At 51.5% G+C, this 7,314-nt stretch overlaps 1 pseudogene; it reads right to left on the bottom strand.

Annotated features, from left to right (window-relative positions):
- Nucleotides 1–456: 456 nt before the first annotated feature.
- On the bottom strand, nucleotides 457–6,049 carry LOC112809795 (acrosin-like; annotated as a pseudogene).
- Between the last annotated feature and the right edge of the window lie 1,265 nt (nucleotides 6,050–7,314).

Raw genomic sequence — 7,314 nt, 5'->3', positions numbered from 1 at the left:
CCACACCCTCCTTCTGTGTCAGCTCACCTCACAGAAGTGCTCCAGGGCCCACCTGCTCTGATTTAATAAGCAGAGACTCTGAGTGTGAGATCCAGACCATACCTGGCCTGTCACCCGAGATCGCCTTGTTCCAACTTCAAAAATCAAGATTTAGGAAACCACAATGACCCCTGACACACAAGGAATTCCACCCTGTTGGAGGGTGACAGAGGGAAGACAGATTTGCTGGGGGAGGGTTTAGATTGAGTCGGTGAGGGCTGGTAGGAAGTAGTCCAGAAATCATCCCTTCATAGATTAGATAGATGGATAGATAGATAGATAGATAGATAGATAGATAGATAGATAGATAGATATACATATATTTTATATATCTATATTTTTGTTTATATTTATTTATTTCATCTTTGTTTTCTTCGGAGTAAAGGGCTCACTGGGTCTGTTTGGATTAGGGTTAGATCAGGAGGCGGCGGTCTGCTCTGGGAGATCTGTCATCTCCATTTCGTAATACCCATTTTCATTAGAAAAGGTCTTCCCATTCAAGATCTCTGTGAGTTGCTGTAGTCGCTTGGCAACATAAAGTACTTGGGGAGATTTAATGATAGGTGGGGGAGCAGGTGCGTTTGGGGGTGGGGCTGGGGTTGGCACAGGGGGTTTGGGTCGACGTCGAGGTCGAGATGCAGTGGGACTGGGAGGAGGTCGAGGAGGGCGTTGGAAGTCCCAAGGAGGGCGAGCAGAAGGGCGGGCAGAGGGTTGTCTAGGCGGGATTGCTTGAGAAGTCGGATGGGGAGGGGTGGGCGTTTGAGCCATTTGCAAGGCATTAGATCCGATCTTGGAAGCAATCCAGTTCAGATAGGGCCAGGTCGCCGTAGTGAATCCGGGGCGCTTATTTCGGGCACAGGCTTCCCGCCAGCTTCTGACTCCCACGACCACTTAGGTATTTTCCACGTCGTCTCTGCACATGGGAGGCCCGTCGCTGTCCCCCTGCCCAGAAGGACACAGAAGTCACTCTCTGTCTGAGCCACTGTTCCCCTGCCCAGAAGGGCCATAGGGTCTGGAAGGGCAGTTTGTTCAGTCAGATGGCTTCTTGCTGCCATGAATACAAGTGGTGGTGGTAAACTTTGAGTTGGTATCAACAGCTTCAGGTGGATGTGAGAAGGGGATGGATTGTCACGGATCTCCTTGCAGTGAGAACGGAAGATAAGCGACCCATGTGTCGATGTATGAGGCTTTATGCATGCATCGGCATGTGTGTAAAAGTGGATTGGAAGGTTTTGTATTGTGGTGAGGAGAGGTAAGCATTCTCTTCCAGGTTGGTGTTCAGGTGGTATGATCTCTGTGTCACGGTGGGATAAAGCTCTCTGTGTGGTGACTGGTTCTTTGTAGGGGCCCAAGGTTTCACCTCCCATCCTCACTGCTACATGATTGGACCAGGGAAAGGGTCACTGAAGCAGGGCCTTGGAGGGAGTGGAGTTCAGGGATTCACAAAAGAGGTGTTGACAGGGAAAGGTGAGCCCGAAGGGAAGTTACCTACAGGTGTCGATCTTGCCTTCACGGTACGCTGCACAGATTTGGTTGAACAAATGCACCCATTGTACCACTGGGTGGAGTTACAAATTAGAGGTCGATGAGGTTCACACGGGCCTCCTGCAGTGTAGGTGCGTTCCTTTAGGCTACCGCCTGGCGGCTCAGTATTCAGCAATCACAGAAGACATGTTTTGGGAAAGCCCTGCCTCCTCCCTCCACGGAACCACCATCATCCTAAAATACACTACTGCATCATAAAATCCATGAAAGTCAATGCCCCTTGTGTCTCCTCAGACACTTGTGAAGGATGTGGGGTGTTGGAGGCATATGCAGGTGTAGAGGAGGGGCAGTGCATGGAGGATGAGCAGATGTGGCAGCAGGAATGTGTGATGATGCCAGATGATTATTCACAGCTACAGCCAAGATGTGTCACCTCAGTTACACCACACTGTGACCCCCTGTGTTCAGCGCTGTGACTCACCATGCCTCCAATCAACAGCTTGGAGCACCACTTGCCCAAAAATGCTGGTAGGGATGTTTGGCTTAGATTCAGATCAAGGATTTCCTCTCTACACTCAAATCCAGGACACACATTTCATTTCCAAACAGTACGGCTCTAAGTCCCCCTCATTGCTTTTTATTCCCCGTTAAACCCCTCAGCTCAGTTCTGGACAGATCTGCTGGAGCTGGGCAGATGTGTCCCTCCGTGCTTGCCTCCCATCCGTTTTGAATTTACAGAGAAGGAGGAGCTGCAGGATGCCCTCCACACACACAGAACTGTCAGGGGCATGGGTGGTTGGAATAACCGGAAGGCAGGTCAGAACATCCTGTACAGCCCCACAGGCTCCATCATGAACTTTGTGTTAAGAAAGGCCCAGCCCAGGCTATGATTCCATCAGCCACCCCACACCTGGCTTTAGGAGCAGCTATCCCCTCTCTATCAGGTGGCCTTCCCTCACCACAGCTACACCCACAGCCCAGCCACAGCCTGGTGGGTGTGTCTGAAATCACCTGCATCCGGGTGGAGAGGTCGCGGATCACACTTGGAACATGGCAGTGAAGGACAAGTGGGAAGCCATAACCAGTTGGCCAAAGTGGATGGAGTTAGACACAAAGCTTCCAGACGGTGTGTTTGTGTGGCTTGGACTGCATCTCCAGGCCCTTCAGGTCAACTTTGCATACCACCCAAGCAGGGTTAGTTTTGTACTTGCACTGTCCCCAAGACAGGGGTGACATGAAAATGACCACCACAACAAGCCTGGTCGCTTATGGTGACCTTTAGATCTATGGAAGTGCCAGATGACCTGGAAGAGAACAGAGTTTTCTCAATCCCAACACCTTGGCTTTAAATGCTAAAAAGTCCACAAGAACTTGAAAGTCAATAGAAAATGAGGACTACCCCAGAAGCATATGGGCTCAAGGAGGAGATAGGAAAAGGAAGGTCTGCAAGAATGTCACAGAAATTTGGAGCCTGGGGATTTATTTAAGACTTGGCCTTACCGGGGGGGGTGGATTCACCAGAAGATGGTAGAAATCCCACTAGTTGAGGAGGATTCTAGAAATAAAGAGGCCTTGTGTGATGTTCAGGGTGTAGCTGGACCCTATATTCCTTTTGAGAGACAGGGCAGCAAAGGTGGTGGTAGGGGTGGGAGTGTAGATGCGAACCCTGTGATCAGCCCCCCCAGGGACTCCAAGAACCCTGGGACACTGCGCACATGTTTGGGTGGGTGGGCAGAGCAGGGTAGGCCGAGGGGTTGGGACAAGAAGAATGCTCTAGAGGCCTCAGCTGAGCTATGGACATCAATTGCCAGACATAGGTTGATAACCCAGGTCAGGGAGGGAAGGGCCAGCAGAGGCCAGTGAAAATAGGGGTGCCCGGGAGGAGAAGCAACCCAATCAGAGAAGGGGGGCAGCCTTGGAGAGGGAAGAAGAGTTACTGGAATCATACTGAAACTACCAGGTTTTGCCACCAGAAAATTCTGAGTTTTGAACCCCAAATGACTGAAGTGCCTTTAATTAGGAGCCATCAATTTTCCATTATCAAGGGCCAGAAGAGCTTTCTGTCTCTCTTCTCATTCCCAATGTGACTGGGTAAAAAGTCCAAGTCATCACCTGTGGAAAGCTGAAAGGCCTAACCTACTCGTCAAACCCATGCTGCCCACTGCTGGCCTGCCAAGAACCCTGTCCCCTCTCTCCAGAGAAAACGAAGTCACTCGGATGGGGAGGGGGGATTCTTGCATTGTGATCAGCGACAGTGGGGAGCAGAGGTTACCTGAGGCGTGGAGGGCTGGGCTCTGGATTCTCAGAGCTCACAGACCACGTGACATAGCCCTTGCTCTCACAGATGGGGAAATGGATGTCCAGAGAAGAGAGGAGTTGGCCCGCAACCACAAAACCCCATCTCGAGCTCTTCTCCAAGTGCCGTTTCAGGGGACAATCCTCCATTTCCAGAAGGTAGCAACTGGGGTTCCAGTCCCCAGATAGAGCCACAGCCCATACCCCATTCGAAAAATGCCCAGGTTCTCCTGGGCCTGCATGCAACCTTCCACCCGGCGACCACACGAGCCCTCAGTGGTGAGGTTGTGGACAGGGGACTCGGAAGCCAGTTTCTCCCGCTCTAAAAGGGGACAGTGTCCCGCATTCTGGTGGACATTGCTACTAGGCACCACATATGGCCCCTGCACTTCAGAGACCACTGAGGGAATGACAAGCAGTGCCCCTACCCCTGTGAGAGCCCCTCCCATACTCACCTTTCTCTTTCATGAATCCCCAGCCATCCACCCAGCAGGCCTGGGGAACTCCAGGTGGGCAGGCCCTAAATTGGGGGAGGCAGCCCTTTCCAATGAATTGTCCACAGGGAAAGGGAGGGGTGATCTTCATGAGAGTGATGTCATTCTGCTCTAATCAGGATTTATTTCTCATGAGTGATGAATTTCTCGACATATCTCTCCTGTTGAGGCGGCTTTGCTGGCTTATCGTTCCCATACAAAATTTACCTTGATCCAAAAATCAGTCACCAGTCATGTAATTTTCTGAGGGCACAGAGGCAAGCCTGGTCATCCTCAGAAATGACGGGCTCGACAGAAACCTCTGGTGACCGTGATCCTCAGATTCCTCCCTCAGCAAGGGCCTGGGCCCACCCACTCACAATCTGGTTGCCACAAGGCCCAGAGCCCCGGGGATACTGCGCACAGAGAGCCCTGAAGAATGTCCCTTTCTGGGAAGAGCCTTTCTGAAGACCTCTCTCCACACGCTCGAACACGTACTTTTTGGAGACGAAGCAGTGGGCATCAGTAAGCAGCCAATGGGATTTCACCAAGGTGCCTCCGCACACATGGTACCTTCGCTTATTATGGGACATGAATACCTGGAGGCTGACCATCCAGGGACAGACCCCGATTGTTGCATCCTGCCCTCCGTCGATACAGCCCCTTCCCGGTGGTTTCTGCCTGAACTGTAACCCACAGGGGACAATGGGGAGAGACCAGGGGCACAGTTCAAACCAAGAAGAGGCACAGCCTGTCCTCGCACCTACACGATGGGGGAATCAGGGCTAGGGGGCTGAGCAAAGTGGGGCAACCGGGAGTGTGGAGGGTCCGAGGGGAAGCTGCTGAAGAGAGGCGCTGTCAGGGCGGTAGGGAAGCAGGAAGCTGCAGGCTTCAGGAACTGGTTTTGAGGAATATGATTTCTGGGGTCTTGTGGGTGTAGCCCCAAGGCAAGGAAAGAAGGCTCCATAGGAAGCAGGACCGATGATAGGGCCCTAGAAATATGGGAGATCCTGAGGAAGAGGGGGAGGCTAGAGGTGGAGAGAGAGAGTTGTAATGGCTTGACGTCCTTAGAGCCATTTTTGGCTGGGAGACTCAGAAAACAGCCACAGGCGTCTTGGGGCTGCAGTGTGGGGTTGGATTGTAGCAGGAGGAGGGAGAGTAGCCAAGGCAGGTCCAGTGATCTCAGGTGTGGGGAGCAGCGGGGGTCCAGGGGTGGAAGTTCTGGGAACTGGGGAGAGACCACAAGAATTTGGTGGTACCTTGGGGTTGTCAGAGTCTAAGGTGGAGGCAGGACCCTAGAAGAAGCCATGACAATAACCTGGGTTCTTTGGGGTCAGCCACAGTTGGTGCACCTCAGTATCTGTGGGAAGAAAGGGGTTTCTAAAAATTGGGACTTCATGTGCAAGAGGCAGTGAGGTCAGCCTCTAGGTGAGGGAAGGAACATAGCGTCATTGCTACGGGAGGCATATGAGCCCAGGGGTCAGCCCTTCGGTCTCTCGGCTGATGAAGCTGGGAGCAAGTATGGTCTGAGTTGGGGATGTGGGTCACACCCGTGAGACCCAGGGGACTGCTAAGGCCCAAGCTTGGCCTCCTTCCTAGCCCTAGACAGAGGAAGTCTGGGTGGGGCTTGCTATTCAGAAGACACTCTTTCCAACCCCCGGACCTGTCCCTGACACTTATTGACACGTGTCATTATCTTTGGCAACCACAGCCACTGCCAAGGCCAAGAGAATGGCAGTTGGCAGCATCTCTATCATGCCCCTGCTCAGCCTGCCCTGGAATCCCAGTGCCCTCACAAAGCTCTGTGGCCTCCTGACCAATCAGGATTGCTACATCGCCCCACACCCCCCAATAGTCCGGCCAGGCTGGAGCCCTTTAGCTTAACCGGTTCAGACTGAAACAAGATGCCAGCTTTCTGTACAGGCTCCTCTGCACCCTTAGGGTGATGGGGGCTCATGTGCAGCTCCTTCCCTCTGTCCCAACGCCACGATCTTCATTCCTATTTACACTTCTTAGGTTACGTATCATCTGAGGATCCAGTTTTGTGCAGTGTCAGGGTCTGCCCCTCATGCAAGTTGCAACCACAGTTCCTGTTCCAAATCCTAGGTTGAGGGGCAGTTCTGTCCCTCTCTGTCAAGATGATGCAGCATGTCAATTGTCACAGGGTATCGGGCTCACCAGATTAATCGATCCTTAACATTGTGTAGGGCAAATTGTCTTTCCCTCTTCCAAGTACATATTGTGAGCACACTTTTCAAAGAGCCACTATGAATTTCTCTAATTTCGACTACAAAGCCCACCTTTCTATTCACTGCTGAGTATCACAGGGTCTGATGTTTCCAACTTGAGTGTCTCCAGGTCTCCTCTCTGGGACCTACATGCAGAAGATGTGTCTCCTATACCTGAGGGTCAGGAATTCTCACCACAATCACCTTAATATCCTCAGGTTTCATTTATTCTGATTATCAGGAGATGGCATCTCACCGACTCAAGGATGACAAATGCTCACCTCACATAACTGCATATTAAGAAGTTTCACATTCCTGTAGGAGTGTGAGGATGTCACACCTCCACCTGCATGAATGGCAGTATTCCCTCCTCGCTGACTGTAAGTTCTCCACCAGACAATCTGAGCATTAAGAGGTTGTCCCTTCTCTGCCTGCGTGTTAGGACACCTCATAGCCTCTTCCTGAGTGTTATGAGTTTTCAGATTGCTAAATGAGCTTTATTCTCCTACTGAAATTCTACCTGATTGTCACACTTTCTCAGCTCACATAACTTTTAGGAGGTCACATGCCCTTCAACTGAATATCGAGTAGGTCTTATATATCTTTACTGGAGTATCAGGAGCCATCATCACATAACCCTAACCCTAAACCTAACCATAACCCTAACCCTAACCCTAAACCCTAACCCTAAACCCTAACTCTAACCCTAACCCTCACCCTCAACCTAAACCTAACCCTAAACCCTATCCCTAAACCCTAACCCTAACCCTAAACCTCACCCTAAACCTCACCTA

Source organism: Callorhinus ursinus, unplaced genomic scaffold, assembly GCF_003265705.2.
Source record: "Callorhinus ursinus isolate GAN/ISIS: 27379988/994484 unplaced genomic scaffold, GSC_fseal_2.0 scaffold680, whole genome shotgun sequence".
Lineage (NCBI taxonomy): Eukaryota > Metazoa > Chordata > Mammalia > Carnivora > Otariidae > Callorhinus > Callorhinus ursinus.
This window is presented reverse-complemented; position numbering and strand designations above follow the sequence as displayed.